The sequence below is a fragment of the Vanacampus margaritifer genome, chromosome 5 (genome assembly GCF_051991255.1).
Source record: "Vanacampus margaritifer isolate UIUO_Vmar chromosome 5, RoL_Vmar_1.0, whole genome shotgun sequence".
Lineage (NCBI taxonomy): Eukaryota > Metazoa > Chordata > Actinopteri > Syngnathiformes > Syngnathidae > Vanacampus > Vanacampus margaritifer.
In genome coordinates this window covers 19,249,701-19,270,288 of record NC_135436.1, presented here as the reverse complement: position 1 = coordinate 19,270,288, position 20,588 = coordinate 19,249,701, and the positions used below count along the sequence as shown (strand labels likewise).

The following is a 20,588-nucleotide window of genomic DNA, read 5'->3' as shown; positions in this document are numbered from 1 at the left end:
GAAGATGGGTATTTAATGACTGATTTCATTTATTTATTTGGTTTTATCCGGGAGATCGGTGTACATGTGGTTAACATGATTGCCTCGCAGTGCTGAGGTTAAGGTTTGAATCTAGACTTTCCGCCCACATTTGAAAAAAACATGCCTAATGGGTTCACTGAAGATTTTAAACTGTACACAGGTTTAAAACAAGAAAACAATTTAAAAACAATTACCTTTACACAGAGGAATCAAAATTGGTTTAGTCTGAGTTTTGAGTCCAATTTTGAGGGTCTGAGCCAAGACTCAAACCCAGAACCTCTTGACCGCGAGAAGTACCCACCACATTACCGGGGTTGCACGTGTGACACAGTTAATAATGAAAAACATTTCCTATCCCAAAGACCTATATGACGGATCTCGTGGAAATAAAATCAATCAGAGGTGGAAAAACATCAGGGATCGTGTTCTACTTTGAGTTTTTGATTTTTAGTGACAAAATAAATCATAACAAGACAGATATTGACAGCTGTTGTCATTTTAATGTGATGGGATGACCCACAGCGATAGATAATGGCTTTTTTTAACATGCAGAAATCAATGGCAAAATGGCGAAAAGGTTTATTACAGCATGTCAAAAAGGGAAGGTGGGGGGTTGGTAATGGGAGAAAAATCAATACGGATCTAACTACGCCGCAGTGCAAATGAAAAGCATGCATGCCATGATAATGGATATGGATTTGAGGCTGTGTGGCTCATGATCAATTGCCATGCAGAACTTCAACTTTTATGTATTTTGCCGCAAAATATATCTGATGGTAGCATTTGTGACTTCATCGCAAACACGAATGAGGTGTTCTCACTGTCAGGAACTCACAAACGCTTGTTAAATTGTGAGAAAAGCCAGGAAAAGTGTGTGTAAAAAGAATAGAAGAAGACAAAAGATATGAGACAATAGCGACAAAGCATGTCTCAGTTTTTTGTTAGCCGTTCTGCAGGTGGCGTTCGGTTGCTCTTTTGTGTTTCGCGGTGATGATGTGTGAGCGGCGCGTTCACTGATGCCTTCTGCACAAAATTCACATAGGTGATCATTACTACGGTGCTTTATGTGCCTGTCACAGATTCCCACTTTTATTCATTTAATTGTTCAAAGTCACATTGAAGTATTGAATACATCCGACGTCCTTGCTTGAGGATTTACAGGTTTAGAAGAGACGATTTTTTTCTTTTTTGGCAGCAATAATTGCACTACCGACCTTATTGAATCTTTTCTCAGGTTATTTGTTTTTGTTTCCTGCCGACAATAAGAAAATATTGTCTGTAATGCCAAGTGGAAATAAAAGATGAATTTAACCCTGGAGACCCCAAGAACCCTTTTCTTCTTTGAAAAATGATGAATTATACATTAAATGACTGCTATAAATTCACTGAACACCAAAATATATGTTTTTTCAATTTTAACCCTTTATTCCCTAATTTAGGATTGGGGCGAAATTTGACCCTTTGGGATTTAGGGATATCATTTCGAAAAATCTGAATAACAAAAACTGTCAGAAAACTATTTAGAATTTAAGAAAATAATCAATCAAATACACAGCTATATTGAACAATATAATTTTTTTGTTTTATTTGTTGCATTTTAGAACTGGATTTTGAATGTACAAACACACTTTGGCCAATGGAAACAAGAACACAGGGACAAAATCACTGCTGAAAAAAAAAAGGTCTTTGTTATTTGAGTAGCAGAATTTATAGGGGCCAAATTTGACCCTTTCTTTGTTCATGCCTCCCTCATTAACAATACAATGAACTAGGTATCGATCTATTTATCTCACTATCTTCAAGAAGGAGATCAAGCAAAAAAGTTCAAATCCCTTTGAATCATATTTATAAAAGAACATCACATCAATCCTCCTAAAGAACAAGCAGGAAACATTTAATTCCGTCACAGTCACACACAGAAATAGGTCAAATAGCTCATCTTCTCAAGCAAAGGATTGCAAGACAGCGAAGATCGTATCAGCTACTGGTAAAGATGTCACGAAGCCAGAGAAACAAATATAAACAGTTCATATCAGTCCAATATCATTCCAAATGACAGTAACTGGTGTTCTTGCCTAAAGGCAGATTATGCCAGATGTAGTTAGTTCTATTGCAATCTAAAATTATACTAAAGCAAGCGGTGAGCTAAGGTGAAACTCAATCTTATATTGTTCATGCTGCTGTGACTTAACTGTGACACTGAAAGACAGGAGAAATGTTCCTTTTATTAATTTTTTTTTTAAAAAATTCCTGATGGGGAGACCAAATATTTGACTATGGTGGAGTTTAGCACACACAGCATGTAGCCTTAGCGAGTTGTTTAATCAAATATGTAAACGTTGTCTACGGTGGAACCTCTAGCATTGAACAGATTCTTTTCAAAGATGCTGGGTAAGATAATTAAAAAAAAAAAAAATATCACATTTGGAAGTAATAGCAACACGAGGTTCAGTTTCAGTCAGTTTCAAAGTAAGATAAAATAATAAATACACAAATGAATGAATGAATGAACGAACACAGGTATACTGTAATGCAAAGGTGCTCTCCACATCGACAGTATTTTTAACTTATTTCCTAACTTGTTAATCGAGTGTAAGAGAAGTTAACTACTGCATATTTTTAAAGGAATAATATTAAATTTGTAGTTTTTTTTATTATTATTGTAGAGCCCTGTGAGTGGAATTTTACCAGCCTGCTGACGCTGATCTGCCGGGGTGTTTGGCTCTCCGCCCGTGTCGACGGTAAGAGAAACTGAATGTTAACTACGCGTCGGCATTGTGTGTTAGAGTAGTGTATCGTAGGGATTTGCATATTGACACTGTGATCTAGCGATATCTACTGCTTGCTGTGGGTTCATATTAATAAAAACAAATCATTGTAATTAAAGAAATCTTGTTCGCCTATCCTTCCGAACCTGAGAATTTCATAAAACAAGCCCAAGTAAAGTTGTCCTACTTTGATCAAACCAGAACAAGTCATGGTGGTAGCATTTCGTATGTTCTGCAATAATTCCTAGAGATGGGACAATGAAGCCTTGTGAAGCTTTTGAGGCTTTCGGCTGATTGATTTGGAAAAAGAGTCGAAGTTTCAAAGCCCCACAAGATAGATCGTACCGGTGACATCTGGTGGTCAGCTGGAGTCATAGCAGCTATAATCTTTAAAGTGATTCGCCTGATTGATTTATATTCCAACATAAAACCAGTACATTCAGTCTTACATTTGTGTCTGTCTAATGATCATCAGGTACACATGGAAGTGTTGCAATATTTTGACACTGTACCAGTACTATGGTTCAATGTGATGTCCTGTTACTCATTCGATTTTTACAAACATGATTTGGATATGACACAAGTGCGCTGTGAAGCCAGATGACAAGTATTTCAACATCAGTCTTTGGGAGATGTGACTGAGGGTCTTGGAGAAGCGCTTATAGCAACTCGGTGGAAAATACTTGGGTCAAGCCTGTTCTACACACGATTTAAAAATAAGGCATAATTGGAAACTTTAAATGCATCATTGTGGGAGTACTTTTGTTGGAAACATACCGAATAACTAACTTTTCCAGGTGAACATAAAGTGAAGCAAATGTCTACATGAGGGAATTGTGCGCCTGACACCCCGCCAAAAGGTTTGAATCAGTTACGTAATTTCCGGTATGTCATTAGCGCGCATAAACGATGAGCAGTCTGTCTCACTCGGCTGACACATGCTCCGGAGTCTCAGTGTCAAACGTCCCATCTCTAGTTCATATTAATAAAAACAAATCACTGTAATTAAAGAAATCTTGTTCGCCTTTCCTTCCGAACATGAGAATTTCATAAAACAAGCCCAAATAAAGTTGTCCTACTTTGATCAAACCGGAACAAGTCATGGTGGTAGCATTTCGTACGTTCTGCAATAATTCCATGCATTGAAAAGCAGACATGTTCTTGCAGACCTTAAGATGCTTCCTAGTCTGACTCCATCTGTCACATGTGTCACTTCCGCCTAAAGGCGTTGTGCTTGGGTTCGGGACACAGCTGTTACAGAGCATCCACTGCATCACCGCGCTACCAGTTGGAAGCCATTTGTTAACATGCAGGTGGTTTCTCACCTTGTCAGAGGCAAAGCTGATACTAAACAGTCTAAGGGGTCACACTATTGCTGTTAAGTGTAGGGGAAACAAAGGGGTTGGGGGTGGGGGGGGGGGGTAGCGATAGGATCCAAAAGCTCCTGTGATAGCAAAGCTAATCTGGAGATGAACCTACGCCTGTAGGTGAATTCAATGTCACACAACCTAGATGGATCGTGTCGATTCCTCTGCCTCATTGGGGAGATAGAGGACAAGATGCTATCTAATGCCATTGGAGGTGGAATACACAGCTAATAAGATGCATGAAATCCCAAATAAAGCATGCCGAGTTTGGAATTGAGTGGCATTCAGGCAAATCCCCTGCACAAAAGTTTATGAATAACAAGTTGAGAAAATGATAACATTTTCACAATAGTTTTTAATAGGTAGATGAAATGCATTCCATTTGTTTTAAATAATCCAACTCACACTCAAGCCCCGACCTGTGTCGTTGCACTTTTTTGCTAAGCAAGACTGCAAATGGCATTGATGAAAGCAAAGAGAACACACTGAATTTGTATATAAAGCATAAAGAGCCCTTTTAATCTTTTTTTTTATTAAGTATGCACTCATTGTATTGTATGCAATTTATGTAGTCTTGATTTTTTTTTTTTATATATACTCACTTGGTAAAAACAGCAAATATCAAAACACTTAGATAAAGTTGTTACTGTAAAAAAAAATAAAAATTGGTGCATTAGTGTAGCACATTACTTTCTAACACGTTACCGGCATTATTGTATAAACCACATGCAGATTTAATTCTTTAATGCTGTCACCTTCTACATGTCAAAAGATCAAACCAATCCGAATTCAAAGTGAAACACATGCAGAGTTAATCCTTTGATTCTGTCTGAAGAATGCTGATGTCACACAATACAGTTAACAAGAGGCACATTTTCCCCGAATATCGAGGCCATTTTCAAAGCTGTGTCCTTGACGATAGCAGCTTGAAAAAAAAAAACACAAAAAACATCAAACCAAAAGGCAGAACCGCATGGCTTTGGGTTTAAAAAGAGAAAATGAAGATAAACTAAAAATAAATTGTTAATTCGTTCTTCTGAACATACAGATCAGAACTAATGATACAGATCTGTTCAATATTTGAGTTTTCAGTGTTAAAATAAAATAGTGGGAAGAGGTTAGGTATAGATACAGTATGAATGGACTTGTTGAATGTGTATGTATGAAGTCAGGGGTGTCACTAGGTTTCATGGAAGGGGGGGGGGGGGGGGCTTAGTGTTTTCTGTAGCTCCCTGAGAAAATCGATAACTGTCATCATCACGGCTTCCAGAGGACAAACAATGCTCTTATTAACAAGGAGTCTTGACGTAAAAGTGGGGAACGATCGAGCCTCTGGAGAATTTTTTTATTTTTATATACCTCACTTGTCATTCACTGCAGCAAATAAAACACCACGATGTGTCTTAGCTGACAGGCTAGCGCGCACACATAGATGCCTCGCTTAGATAACGTGCAGACTTTTTGTCTGCGGGCTCTCAAGAAATGCACTAAAAATGTTAGTCAACTGTAAATATCTACTACAGTTTGAGCTTAGTCAATAGCACCAAATGGCAGCCTTCCCAACAATATACACTACGAATAAGAAGTTTCGTAGCTTCAGGGGGAAATTTCTGGATAAATACGAAATATCACTCAAAGCTTTTGAGGTGAACTTACTAACTCCCGAATGCGTATGTCCAATTGTTTAACTCATTCACTGCCATTGACGGTTATAGATGTCAAATATTCATTTGAACTATTTCTATTAGTTAACCCCCCCCCCCCCCCCCCCCCCACACACACACACACACACACTTTTGTTAACAAGAGTATGAAAACCTATTTAAAAAAAAGTATTGTACATTTAGAACAGATATAAAATTTGTGATTAATTGTGAGTTATTTCATAAAGTCATGCAATTAATTACTATTAAAAAATGTAATCACCCGACGCTCCCTAATTTTTAATAATCTTTTCTTTTTTAAATCGCGTCAGGCGATTTAAAATTTTTAACATTAATTAATCGCATGACTTCCATAGTTACCTCACGATTAATCATACATTTTCAAAAATTCATTTGAACTATTTCTATTAGTTTAACATTTTTTACCACTTTTGTTAACAAGAGTATGAAAACCTAGATTTTTTTTGATTGTATTAGAACAGATATAAAATTTAACAATTTAAAAATAAATGATTAATTACGATTGAAAATTGTAATCGCCTGACGCCCCTAATATTTAATAATCTTTCCTTTATATAAAAAAAAAAAAAGATTATTAAAAAAATATATATATTTTTTTTTTTTAAAGAAAAGATTATTAAAAATTAGGGGCATCAGGCCATTAAAATTTATCATCGTAATTAATCGCATGACTTCACTAGTTAACTCACAATTGATCACAAATTTTATATCTGTTCTAAATGTACAATAAATGTTTTTTCTAGGTTTTCATACTCTTGTTAACAAAAGTGGCAAAAATGTTAAACTAATAGAAATAGTTCAAATGAATTTTTGACGCCAATAGCCGTCAATGGCAGTGAATGAGTTAATATTTCAGTACTTTTTCACAACTTTTTGTTCTCTAACAAGGAGCTGAGCAGCTAAATAGTTTGCCAAGGTTTTCTTTCTTTTTTTTGACCCAAGATCTACTTTTCAAGTAGCCAATCTCCCGAGATCGAATTGTTCAGTGTCAACATCGCAAACCCACGCAACTTTTCCCAGGCTGTAGTAACGAACCCCACAACACTTTTACTTGTTGTCACGTGATCGCGTCGACCTCTCTGCTCGTCTTTTTAGAAGCGCATACGCATGCCAATCTGCATGTAAGTGTGAGAAGTGTAAGAATAAACCCAGTGTGAGTTTGAAGTAAATGACTGCCTACCTCTGTGGGAGACCTGACACGCAAGGACGCACTTTTGCCGCACATAAAGCCATTTTTTGCAGGAACATCCTGAGAGTAGCTCCCCGTGTCCCATTTTAAATTGCCAATCTAGATTCCCTTTCTTTGTCGATGCCATTGTTACATGACAGAACAAACAAGCGAGTTTTAATAAGGAGGCACATGCAGTGCACCGCCACTCCTGCGCTCATGAAAATGTTCTATTTCCTGTTTTAAGCCTCACGACGGCATGGTGATGTTAATCAATTGTTAGACATCTTCTTTGTCTAAGCCAAATGATGAAGAGGACTGTTTAAATATTCAGTGTGATTGAACCGAGAGATGTATTGGTCGATTCATTGTCTCTCGTTAGAGAACATCAAGTTATACAAAAACTGCTGAAACATTTAATTGTCAAATGATATACAGTATAGTGCATTTCGATTAGATCCTAAAATTTCACACTAAAGCAAAAATATCTCTAACTTTATATGAATACACTACTTATGGGGGATCCGGAATGAACTCTGCTGCCACAAAGAGTGAAAATCCAGTAATTGATGCCCCGCCAAAAGGTTTTGTAATTGCTGCTAGATGCGAAAAGATGGACGACCTTTGTCTAAATGAAGCTCCTCTGAACTTCCTTTCCTCAGTCTCTCCTTTGGTCTCTTGAGGTCTCCCTGATTTGTTGGAATTTAGATGTTTCTGGGGTTGGTGAAGGACTCTGGTTGGTGGCCTGGTGGGTGGTGTCTGGTCGGTGCTGGATTTCACTTTCCTTTCTTTGGTCCTTCCTCGGGTCTCCTGACGGCCTCACGACTCTGGCTGGAAGTGTTCGGTTTAGGTGAACGGAATGGGATTTTTTAATGGCTTTTAGGTGAACTAATGAATACACACTCACACGCACGGACGCACACACGCACATACACATCCTCACCCACATACAAAATTAAAATTAATTAAAAATATATATATATAAAAAAAAATAAAAAAAAAGAGAGCAATGATGATGACATGTCAAATCAGTAAAATTACCAAATGAACAATACTGAGCTCTCCAAAAAATAAAAAATAAAAAAATAAAAATTAATGAAGCTCCTCAAATCACTTCAAATTGTTTCCTTGGCACAAAGTTGGTATCAAATGGCACAAAAGGTGAATTCGGTAATGTAGAAATGCAAACTTGCGGGGGTTCACTGTATTGTATTTGTTGACGTTCTAAAAATTAACTTAGCTATTAGCGCGCAACTAGGGGATATTTTTTTTGGACGGCCCGGTATCTACATTTGTTTGAAACCTAGCCACATAGAAGTCACTGATGGTTTAGTGATCCATTTTCCTGACTTTGGTACAGGCAGCGTGGGTTCAATTCCCACTTAGTGTCACTTAGTGTGATTGTGTGAATGGTCGTCTCTTTATACTGTCCATATGGCGTTAAGGCACCGTGCTAATAGTAGCATTAGCACCAATGCTAATGTTGCAATATTCCCGGATCGTCCACGTCTCCAGAGTGGCCACAGTTGCCACGGCAACAAGAGCAGCACTCTTCACCTTGGTACAATCAGGTGTGACATAAAAATGATTTCTAAGCTCTTACTGTAAGTTTTACATAGTATTGCTTCAAATTGTCATTTTTGAAAAGAATCAGACATGACACATTCCGGCCATATTAGGAACCTGCTCTCGAATCTACAGTCCATCCAGCAACAGTTGTGGGACTTTTGTGGTGTACGTGCACAGAAGCTGATGGATGGCCGTGTAAGAAGCAAGGCACCGCGCTCCATTCGTCAGAAGCAGACAAGCTCTTCGGGCCTGGTGGCCTCACTGACAAATGAGCCTCCAAAACACCCGGCTGAGGGCTGAAAAATGGCTGCAAGAAGTTCCAGCTTGGCCGTAAAAGGACAGAGACTTCTTGAACGTGACCATAGGTGCCCGAATGGACACTTATTATACCCAAAGTCCATAAAACACCTCTGAACTTTTTGTCTCCAGCAACGGATTGCATGACAAATGGATCTTTGTGCTTTCAAGCAGGTTCAATAACCGCCCAAAATTGGCACTTAAAGGTGTGCGCTGAAACTTGGATGGATGCGGCACAGGGAGCCCGCGGCCACGTAAATCACTTTTTTTTTCTTTCTTTTTTTTTGCATTTGGAACGGTGAGAAGAGGCGGCTGACTGGAAAGAGAAGGCTTTGTTAGAAGTGGGATGAAACGGGAGGAGAAGGAATATAGAAGTCAGGCGCTAAACGAAATGGAACAATAAAGCAAAGAAATAATGCAGATGCCTTACAAAAGCCTGCACAAGCACCATGAATGATGATTACCTTTCCAAATGTGCTATCGTGTGGGAGCAGTAGCACAGAGCTTATTTTAAAGCCTTGCTCCAAAATCATCTCTTTATATAGTCCATATTGATGTAGTCTCGAATGAATTAACCTTAAAAATACTCCATCCTAGCCTCTTTGAGCTCATACTAAACAGCATTTCTTATTTTACTGCCAAGCAATAATGGCCATGCCTTCAACAGTGATTTGGGTCAGAAATTAAGATCTCATTCTTCATATATAAAGTTCCCTCGAACCTTATTAAAGGACTGTGACTGTTTAAAGGACAAGCAAGACTGGTGACTGGTAATAATATATTGTGCTGGTCAGTCAGTAGATGTATGATGCACTGAGAAGCACTATTAATAATACGTCGACTTCATAGCAGAGTGAGGAAAACACTTTATCATTTTTGACTTTGTTTTCCTTATTTTATTTAAGGGCACCTTGTCGGTGATTGATGAGGGGAGCAATGTGTTTATTTGTCACCATTACTGCTCGAGCCACCGTGATGACTCTCATCATTCATACTTTGAATCCAATCACATTTGACATTTCAAAAATATGTATATTCAAAATGTGTATTTAAATGAAGCATTCGGGTGTCAGAGCATTTACATGTGCTTACGATGTGTGTTGCTGAGAGGTCGTTGTTCTCAACCTATCCCAGCTGACTTTGGGGGAGGACTGCTTGCTAACCAAATCGCAGACTAGACTCGGCCAAGTCAAAATTTAGCAGTAATATATATATATTTATATATAATAATAATAATAATGCATATATTTGTGGAGAGTGGGGTCAAGTTGTATTTTACAATTTAAAAAAAATTGCAGAATTTCACAAGTCACTTCATGTTAAAGATTAGATATCTTTTAACTCATTCCCTGCCATAAATTCATTAAGATATATAAAAAATTAGGAGCGACAGGCAATTAAATGTTTTATTGTAATTAATTGTATGGCTTCACTAGTTAACTCACGATTAATCGCAAATTTTATATCTGTTCTAAATGTACCATAAAAAAATCCTAGGTTTTCATACTCTACTATAAAGTGGAAAAAATGTTAAACTAATAGAAATAGTTCAAATTAATTTTCGACATTTTTAGCCATCAATGGCAGTGAATTAATTTTTTTTTTTTTTTTAAAGAAGGAAAGATAAAAAAAATTGGGCGTCAGGTGATTAAAATGTTAATCGTAATTAATTGCATGACTTTACTAGTTAATTCATAATTAATCACAAATTTTATATCTGTTCTAAATGTACAATAACAAAATTCTAGCTTTTCATATTCTTGTTAACAAAAGAGGGAAAAAAATGTTCAACTAATAGAAATAGTTCAAATGAATTTTTGACGTTTTTAGCCGTCAATGGCAGTGAATGAGTTAATAAGAAAAGAAAAATGCACTGAGCTGTCACCAACGTCTTACAAATGCAATTATGCCATCTAGAGGCAGAAAAATGACCTCAACACAAATCAACATCACACTACAGTACATCTTTGTAATTTTAACACAATTTTATGAATTATTATGAAATTATTGTATCTATGACTAAAAGATGCAGGCATATTTCTATTTAACATTTTTCCCACTTTTATGTTATGAAAACAAACTAAATAAATGTTTATTGTACATTTTATTGTACATTTAGAACAGATAAAAAAAATTGTGAAAAATCGTGCGTTAACTATTGAAGTCATGTGATTAATTACGATTAACAAAATGTAATCGCCTGACACCCCTGATATTAATAACGGGGAGTCCTCAAGTTATGATGTACACGACCTATGGCGTTTCGACTTTATGGCGCCCGTGCCTCGTCCGGAGCATCTTCTTTTTCGTTAATTTCCCACAGTAATCATGCCATTTTAAAGTTATTGAAAGTTGTGTTGTTGTTACCTCCAGCAACGGACGTCAATCGAGCAGGTCGGCTCGCTATCAGGTGGCGCAAATATGTTTATTAAAATGACTGTAAAAAGTATTTTTTTGTAAATACCGATTTTAACGGTGAATTCCAATTTACGTCCAAATTCGGGTCACATCGCCAGCGTAGGAATGGAACTCGTCCGTAACTCGAGGACTCCCTGTATATCATATCACATTCCGCCGTGCATTTTGCGAGTTTTCATAAAGCATTCGCCGAATATTGCGGAATCATTCGCCAAAAAGTGGGCTCGCTATCGACGGGAATCGGCGATTAACGGAAGCGCCCGTGATAATCTGTCTTTCTGCGCTTCCCGTTATTCAGAGCTGTCAAACACGCATCTTTAAGCAGATCCGCCTCCATTAACAAGCCGAGCAGACAGGACACACACTAAGATGCACTCAAGGACATACATGCACATTGCACACCCATCCACACACTCACACAGTGTTTTTAATTGCAAACTGACTTTGACTGTGACTTTCATTTGCGGCTTAAACCAAGCGTGGCCAAATGTCGAGGAATCCATAAAAGTCTTCCCAGGAGAATTCGTATCTCCAGTAGCTCGCTGGCATGTCTCATATCTTGTTTGGTTTTGATGTTTGCTCATGTTATGGATTTTTACTGTCTGCTCAGGGTGGTAAATAATCACTGAGGATCTTTGTTGCAACTTTAGCTTTGTTTACTGTGGCAGACACTTTAATTGCACTGTGTGCGCAATGCAGTGCGTCCTCCTGTGGAAAAGCAGATGCGTGGTTTGATTTAATTGGATTTGTGGCTCCATTTTCTTTCAGCTATATTGTTTACAGTATTTACAGGTCTTTCAATAGCGAACGTCCTAAAAGTACAATTGTCTTGCTGTGCTCAAATGATGTATTTTTTCAAATGAGTAAATACAGTGATCGCCAATGAGAATTTTGCCTTTGACGCACACACGTGCACACCTACACGTACACACGTGTGCCCTACTGTTGTCATCTTCACGTCAGTGATTCCCAATTATCTTGCTCATTTGCCTGCAAGACTCTTAGTTTCACTTGCATTGTCATGCGCCCTCACAGTAATTGGGTGTCAAATAATTGTTATGCCCTTCCTGCACAGTAGCTGGCGCTATTTACCACAAAATGTTGAAATCCACCTTACTAAGAGTGTGGAGAAAAAGAACGTCATGTTGGTTTCCCCGAGAAACGTGAGTGACTGTTTAAAATAACTTTTACAGAATATATTCAGATAGATTGTTTTGGACGGACGTCAATAAGTTAATATTGTTTTGCACAAACTAAATTATAGATAAATACATGAGCTGAATGACAGAGACGTGAAACAGGAAACAGAACTACGGAGCGGCTTTCCAAATTAAAAGCATAGATTTCAAAATAGGATATTTAAATATCAAACACAAAACAGCTTGAAGAATACTTAACACTTAGTATATATATGCCCTGATGATTTTAGTCTAAAATTGGGGGATTTTATAACATTGATAACATTATGTGGCTGTAGATAAATAGTAGAATGAGGAACATTTTTTTTTATAAGGGGACAAAATGTGAATTGTTCCTTAAACGAATTAAACTAAACAAGTGTATGCGTAAAAAAATTAATTCATATTAAACACTGATTTCATAGACTTTGATTGTTTTTTTACATAGTTTTAAAAAAAAATCATTTTTTTTTTTGTACATTGTTAATAAACAGCACGTTATGGAAAAAAAAAATCTCCTGCATGCTTAATATGTACTTAAATATATTTCAACATTTAGAGACTCCGATTGAAATTAATTTACTATGAAATTATTATTTAGCATAATCTTTGGACATCCTGAATCATCATAGACCTCCACCCCCCCCCCCCCCCCTCCGAGGATCCCACTTTTATAAAAGTGACTATGAGTCGTGAAAATCCACAAATAATTAACTCTATCTTGAAGTGATTGTAGATGGCTACATTAACAGTTAATTTTACAAAAGGGCCACATGAGAAACTGCAACATTTGCCAACACGCTAACCTCAATTTTGTCAATATTTTTTTTTATGTATTTAAGGACATTTTTGGATATTTTACAAAATAAATTTAAACCCTAATCCCCCTTTTTTATTATTTTTATGAATAGTGACAGCTACATACAAGTTTGTAGACACATCATCAAAACTGAATCAACTGCCATTGTGATTCATTTCAGCAAAATTTGCAAATAGAAAGATTAATCTTTCATTGTATCAACTACTCATGAAATACGCACAATAAATGGCTCTCGTGTGATGCTGGTTATTACCTCTTTTCTCTGAGCATTTGTCTCATAAAATACTTGCAATTACCATGAATGGAAGCTCTTAATGGCAGGGTGAGACGGTGCGATATGAGACAGAAGTGATTTCATCGTGGGCTGACGTGGAGTATTGCTCTGCGGCAATTATTTGCCACGTTAAAAAAAAGAAAATGTTTTATCACATTTGAGCAAGGTTTTTTGTGAGTTTTAAGTGTGGGCAGAAGAAATATGTTTAGGTGTTTTATCTATCATGCAATGTAACTGATCTAACATTCATATCAGCAAGGATTTGAAGTTTTAAATACGTAAACAACCAGATGTTGTGATTCATCACATTAGTATGTCAACCCATTAACATTGCATCGTCAAAGAGAGCGAGTGACTAGATTGGTTAGTAATTTGTAGAAGTAACACCTACACAGGTAGACTCACTAGAATAGATGTGCTAAAGTAAAAAAAAGAAACTCAACAAATTGTGACATAGAAGATGCCAGCGATATACTAAAACATTACTTTTGCCACATTAACAATGTACGCCGTTACGTAATCAGATTACCCCCAAAAAATTAACTGTATTCGATTACAGTTACAGGAAAAAACATCTAATAAGATTACAGGTACATTTATTAAAAATGGGGATTACTTCGAGGGATTATAATTTGCACGACGAGAGAGAGTGCGAAAGAGGGCGGGAGCTTCATGGACGGGAGGAGGAAATAGCGACTTACTCGGAGCGAAAGTTTGAGCTAAGAGTCCAGCGGCATGCTATGCGCTGTAGCTTCTTGCTAGCTAGCCCACTAGCCTACAACCGGAATGTGAGTTACACCTTCCAAACAAACCTTCCTCCCACCAATTCACTATTTAAACATCATGCACAACATATACTCGGTTAAACTTGTGACTGTGATAAAAGTTAATTTTGCAATTCTATCTATCTATCTATCTATCTATCTATCTATCTATCTATCTATCTATCTATCTATCTATCTATCTATCTATCTATCTATCTATCTATCTATCTATCTATCTATCTATCTATCTATCTATCTATCTATCCATCCATCCATCCATCCATCCATCCATCCATCTATCAAACTGTGAGGTGTGGTTGCTTTCAGTGACAGTTCGAAAACCACATATGGCCTTCAATCAATCAATTAATCAATCAATCAATCAATAGCCTACATGCTTTTTAATTACACAAGGATTTTTACTATTTGTAGGCTGCCCGGGACCCTATCACCCGGAAATAGCAGGGGCACCATGTATAGAATATATTTTGGTGATATTTATTTTTATTTTGTTTTCATGAGCATACTCAATATTGGAGTAATCCCAAAGTAATCCAGTTACATTACTTTAATATTCTGGTACTTGGATTACGTTACTAACTAAAAAAATTGAGCAGGTAACTTGTAACTGTAACGGATGATATTTTAAAAGTAACCCGGTTGACATCCTCGAACGCGCCGGCGTGCACTTTCAGTCGCAGGTGTCCGCGCTTGAGTCGAGCGCAGGAAGGCATTTACCCGCTCTTGCACCTGTGTGTTGTTGTAGCTGAGCAAAGCTGGTGTTGGAATTAAAAGAGATAGAGGCCAACACGCTGGTTGCACAGCTGTGTGTCACAAAACGCCGCGAGGGAACAGTTAACGACGACTTTATCTAAAACGCTGTAACACCGATCCGACAAGAACATCCATGTTCTTCCTAATGCCTCCCTTCACTCTATAAGATTACTTAAGCCCCCTTTTTTTATGGGCAGCAGAGCCTGTCAATTCCCCCAAGCCTATGTAATTACGTAGTCTCGGAGTGTGGCTTATATGATTGGGCTCTAAGGCAGGGGTGTATCACCCTTTTTCAGGGTGTCAAGGAGGAAACCATGCACACAATTGATTTGGTGCATTTGGAAGGGCTACTTCTTTTTGTCATGTCATCATCATTGTTCTTTTTTTTTTTTTTTGTGGGTGAGAATGTGTATTTGCGTGTGTGCGTGCGTGTGAGTCTGTGTGTATTCATTAGTTCACCTAAAACCTATTAAAAAATCCCAAACCGTTCACCTGAACCGAACACTTCTAGCCAGAGTCGTGAGGCCGTCAGGAGACCCGAGGAAGGACCAAAGAAGGGCTACTTCTTCATGCGCTTGATTTCACCAGTGGCTTCACAAGCACGGTAGCACAATTATAGCTCATATGATCTTAACTGTCTGATATTGGATCCAACGAAGATAGATTATCTATAAATAAAAACACCATGAACTGGAGTGATCATTTGGTAAAATAGTAGCTCATAAAACATGTAAAGGCTTCAACATGTCATTACCTCCCATGCTACTCTCAGCTTCCTGTGACGCTTGTTGACACATTTAGCATTCCCCTGCTGTCATGTCCTCCGCTTAACATGATGGACAAAGTGCAAACACGAGTATTACCTGGCTCGCAAGCCCCGGATCTCTATTGCAGCTCATCCCAAAGATGTTTTTTGCATCGAGGTCAGGGTTCTGAAGTTGTTCCACTTCAAAGCCATGGAGTTTGCCTTCACAGAAACTAAAATTGGCGTGCTGATTCCAAAATTGCAGTCATTTTATTTTCTAGCACATCGTGTTTTTTTCCCTCCACATAAGCAAAATCCCCCCCTAAAAAAACAAACCAACAACATGTTGTTCTTAGGTTGGAAAAGAGTCAAAATCAGCAACAACAAAAAAAAAAAAATAGTAAAATAAAATAAATTTTGCCCTGCAGAAAAAATTTGGGTCTGAAGAGGCTACAAAATTCTTGGTTGTTAAAATGTACTCTAATTTCTATTCAATGACTACATTCCACCTTCCTTTTTCTCAAATAATTTATTTCCATGTTATTAGTTGAAAACAGTACACATTGATGCATTTTTTCAAAAATTATTTTAAGAGCCTTTCTCCTTTCTCCTAATATTTAATAATCTTTTCTTTTTATATATAAAAAAATATTATTAAAAATTAAAAAAATATTTTTTTATTTTCATTTTTTAAAGAAAATATTATTAAAAATTAGGGGCATCAGGCGATTAAAATTTATAATCGTAATATTAATCGCAAGACTTCACTGGTTAACTCGCAATTAATCACATATTTTATATCTGTTCTAAATGTACAAAAAATAATATTTTCTAGGTTTTCATACTCTTGTTAACAAAAATGGAAACAAATGTTAAACTAATAGAAATAGTTCAGATGAATTTTTGAACGTCTATAGCTCTCAATGGTATGAAAGAGTTCATGCTTGTTATTCAAGCTAATGCAATACAGTGGCTTTAGAAAGTTTGTAGAAAAGGTTTCCCTCCGAATTACTATCCTAACACATAGCACAAACATAAAGAAATTGTTGTCACATGCAGGACAGAACCAGTAAACGCAATACATTCCTACAGCTCCTTAAATTTCTTCTATGCACTTCATCAGATTTTGTTAGGAACCGGCTTCGGATATGGTAATAATAGCACATATTTTCTCTACTTGACAATGACTCCACTACTTAACTTCACATTGTCCCAAGACCTGTACATTTCCGTTGCAAAGGAAATAAATGAATTTGGCGGCACACTATAAAAAACGTATTAGGTGTGTGCACTTAAAGTCTTGTAATGAAAGTTCCTTTCATGAGAATTACCTTCAACCTTTATGTTTCATCAACTAGAGAGGAAAAATAATGGCCTCTTTAAGTAAAATCAATAGTTCTGTCATTAACACATCAACTCCGTGGAGTAGGTCTATTTAGAAAGTGATGGCGGAATTTCAAACACGAGTGCAAGTTATGATCTATTAATGTCCCAGCAACCAACGCATGCACCGCAGTGTTATTCCTGTGCAGCTCTGCGGAAATTCTCTACCAGGATTCATGTGTTCCAGAAATGGTGTGTGGGGTGTGTGTGTGTGTCAGGGGTGTCGGGATTGCCTGGAAAGCCGCAACCTTCCCCTGTCCTCTGTCATATGTTGCTTCTGAGAGACACATCAGCACACTATTCAAGACTATTAGCTTATAGTACCCCCCCCCCCCCACCCCAAAGAAAAAAATTGACCACACCCTCATTTCCGGTGAAGAAGACAAAATTAGCAACATTTCAATAGCGACATCTAGTTGTTGTTGTTGGAGCGGCATGGCTCAGTGGTAGAGGGCTTGTCTCGCAACCCTTGAGGTTGTGGGTTCAATCCCAGGCCACTGTGACTATGTCAAAGTATCCTTGAGCAAGATTTTGAACCGGTCGCTTCTGAAGCTGTGTCATCAGTAGGCGAGACGTAAAGTTCTTTGAGGGCCTTGTAAGGAGGAAAAGCGCTTCATAAATGAAGTCCCATTTACCAGAGTTAAGTGTAATTTGAGTTACATTTATAAGACTTGACACTAGTGTACAGTACTTTCAACATTACTCAGTTTTTACCAGTGTGTATATTTAACACAATACAGTGTTGGAGTAACACTAGTTAAGTGTGAAAAAGCAACACTTTGAAAAGTGTAATGGTGTGGACACATATAAACTCTTTACCAGTGTTAGATTTAACACTCTCAGTGTTAAATTAACTCTGACGATGTTGCTGTGTAGCCGGGATCACTATTATGACAAAAAACAATAAATCCATTCAAGGAATGTGATAATATTGAATTCATTTATTTTTAAATGATATTTAAAAATCATTCATATAATTCTTTTTTTCTTTTTCATTTGTTATGCCTAAATCATCACCTCACCTTGTGTTTCCTGAAAAATCCCCCCAAAAAATAAAAAATTTAATGACTAAGGCGATTTATTTTAAAAAGGCATCAATATGTGGATAAACATCCACAAGCTGCAAATAATCAGGATTTTCTGCATGTTGTGACGTACTGGATTCCCAGAATCAACATTTTGTTGTGACAATGGGCAAATTCTGGGATGTGGTGACTTTTGGCAGTCACAGCGAGTGAAATGAATCATTGCAGCTCCACTATAACACTCACAAAAGCAGCACCACTGACAAAAGACCCCATACTGATTCAGCAATAACAGCCAGCTGAAACAATTTGTCAGTATGATGTTGCATTTATGTGTACTCAACTGTTGTAATGGACTTTTGAAAAATGCTTGTGCAAAGAAAAGTCTTTTGGTTTCAGTACTGATACAATGCAATTTACTGTATTTTATTCTCCACTGATCAAAACCATATTGGTATATAATATTAATTGCAACATGATACTAGTATTTGTCATTCGCGATAAGTGCAGCCCTCACTCTTGCACATCTGCTTGCATTCGCTCGCTTAGATTTATGCAAGTCACGAAAACAGACGTCTTTGTGTTTGCAACTTTCTAACATGAATAAGTCATGCTATTAACATAGGGCTGCTCGATTATGAAGAAAATATTAATCACGATTAATTTGGTAATAATTGCAATCATGATTAGAACCATAATAATAATAATAATAACAATAGTAATAATAATAATAATTTATTTGTAACACACTTAACATTTATAAAATAAAGCTCAAAGTGTACAGAACAGGCAACAATAAAAGCAATAGAAGCACAGTCAATTAAAAACGTTAAAAAGTCAAATAAAAAAATCAGAGTAAAATATTCAAGACAAAAATAAAAATAGAAATCAACCAGAAATCAACCGGGAAAAGCTTTTTTTTTAATTATTATTATTTTTTTTAATATTAGACTGATAAATTTCTTTGAAACACTATAATTATGCAAGTTCCATTCGGACCAAACAAGATTTATTAAATTAGTCATTTTAAAATAAAAAAGGTGCAAATATATAAATTTAAACAACTCAAAATTAGTATTAATAATATTTTATTTTTGTTTACGATTATGCAGATTTTGTAATTGTGGACTGTAATAATTGAAATTGGAATTGAATTTCGATTAATTGCACAGCCCTATATTAGCATAGCAGTTGTGGCTAACGTCAGTGCATGAGGCTATGTTCTAATCTTGCTAGCAGCCTGAAAACAGCAAACTATCAGAATACAATTGTCTGGGAACTAAATGACATTAAAATAAGAATTGAAGACAACGTTTCTTTTTAGTCTGTATTTGTATTTATTTGTCATGTTTAACAACAAAGTAACAGTAATTGGTGCTGCAGTTGCTTCCAGAGAAGCTCCCCATCGTACATTTTAGGGACAACAGGGCAGGGTAAATAAAAGCATCTTAGGATTTAACCTGGGCCAAGATGTTCTTCCACGCCGCCAGGCACAGCTGCTCCACACCGAAACTTAAAACACCACGAGGGTGGAAAAAATACCTTTTTCTCCCTGAGCTGTGATGAGCAAATGCAGCAGGCTGCATATCGGCTAAATTATCATCAATGTCATGCTATTTCATCGTTTCCGTGAACGGCATGAGCGATTTACACTGTGTACTTTGCCGACGCACGGAAGGACACCAGCAAGATTATTGCAGGGAAATGTTTCCAATCAATCACCTTGGGGATAATTACCCCTCTGACATTTTCCTTTATTGTTTAATGTGAGCGTAATGAAAGGTTAATGCTAAATCTAACGCGCCTCCATCAAGCTAGCAATCAGCAAAATGGCTAATTATGATTCTCAGGGTAAGACGTCGACCTGCGCGCGCGATGATTGTTCTTGTAACAATAACAAAAACACACACAAAAGGACATTCTGTGCTGTGCTTTCATTATGAGCCATTTGCGAGCTTCGGAGGGAGGCCGTCCACCTCCGGCGTCCCGCGGATCGATCACGTCGCAACCTCCATCCCTCCCTCCTCGGAAGCCAACCGCGGCTGCTTCTCCAATTACAGCCGATGGGCCACATCTTTCTATCCCAAGGTGTCAGAGCCATATGGTGCTTTTTAGAGGTGCAAAGAGGATGGAGGGTGTTAGATATGATTAACATTTAAATTCTTTATTTTCATATATTAACCATTGTTATACATTGTTAACATTTTAATTCTTTATATTAACCATGTTGAGAGGTTTTGTGGACGTGTAAAGCGGGTGGTGTTGAGCTCAGTATAATTTGACCTTAAGCTGGGACATATTATTTGGTCTAGAAGTTCCTTCTCTGTGGGAA

General features: G+C 37.2%; 1 protein-coding gene across 3 annotated transcripts in view; it reads left to right on the top strand.

Moving 5' to 3' along the window:
* LOC144052390 (galactosylgalactosylxylosylprotein 3-beta-glucuronosyltransferase 1) overlaps window positions 1-20,588 on the top strand; it is an 84,398-nt gene that overhangs the window by 20,089 nt on the left and 43,721 nt on the right. Inside the window, exon 2 of one of the 3 annotated variants that reach the window (XM_077566399.1) lies at window positions 2,688-2,762. The exons of the other annotated variants lie outside the window; for them this stretch is intronic. The gene's annotated coding sequence lies outside the window, so the exon portion shown is untranslated. The remainder of the gene's footprint in view (window positions 1-2,687; window positions 2,763-20,588) is intronic. 3 annotated transcript variants of the gene reach the window in all.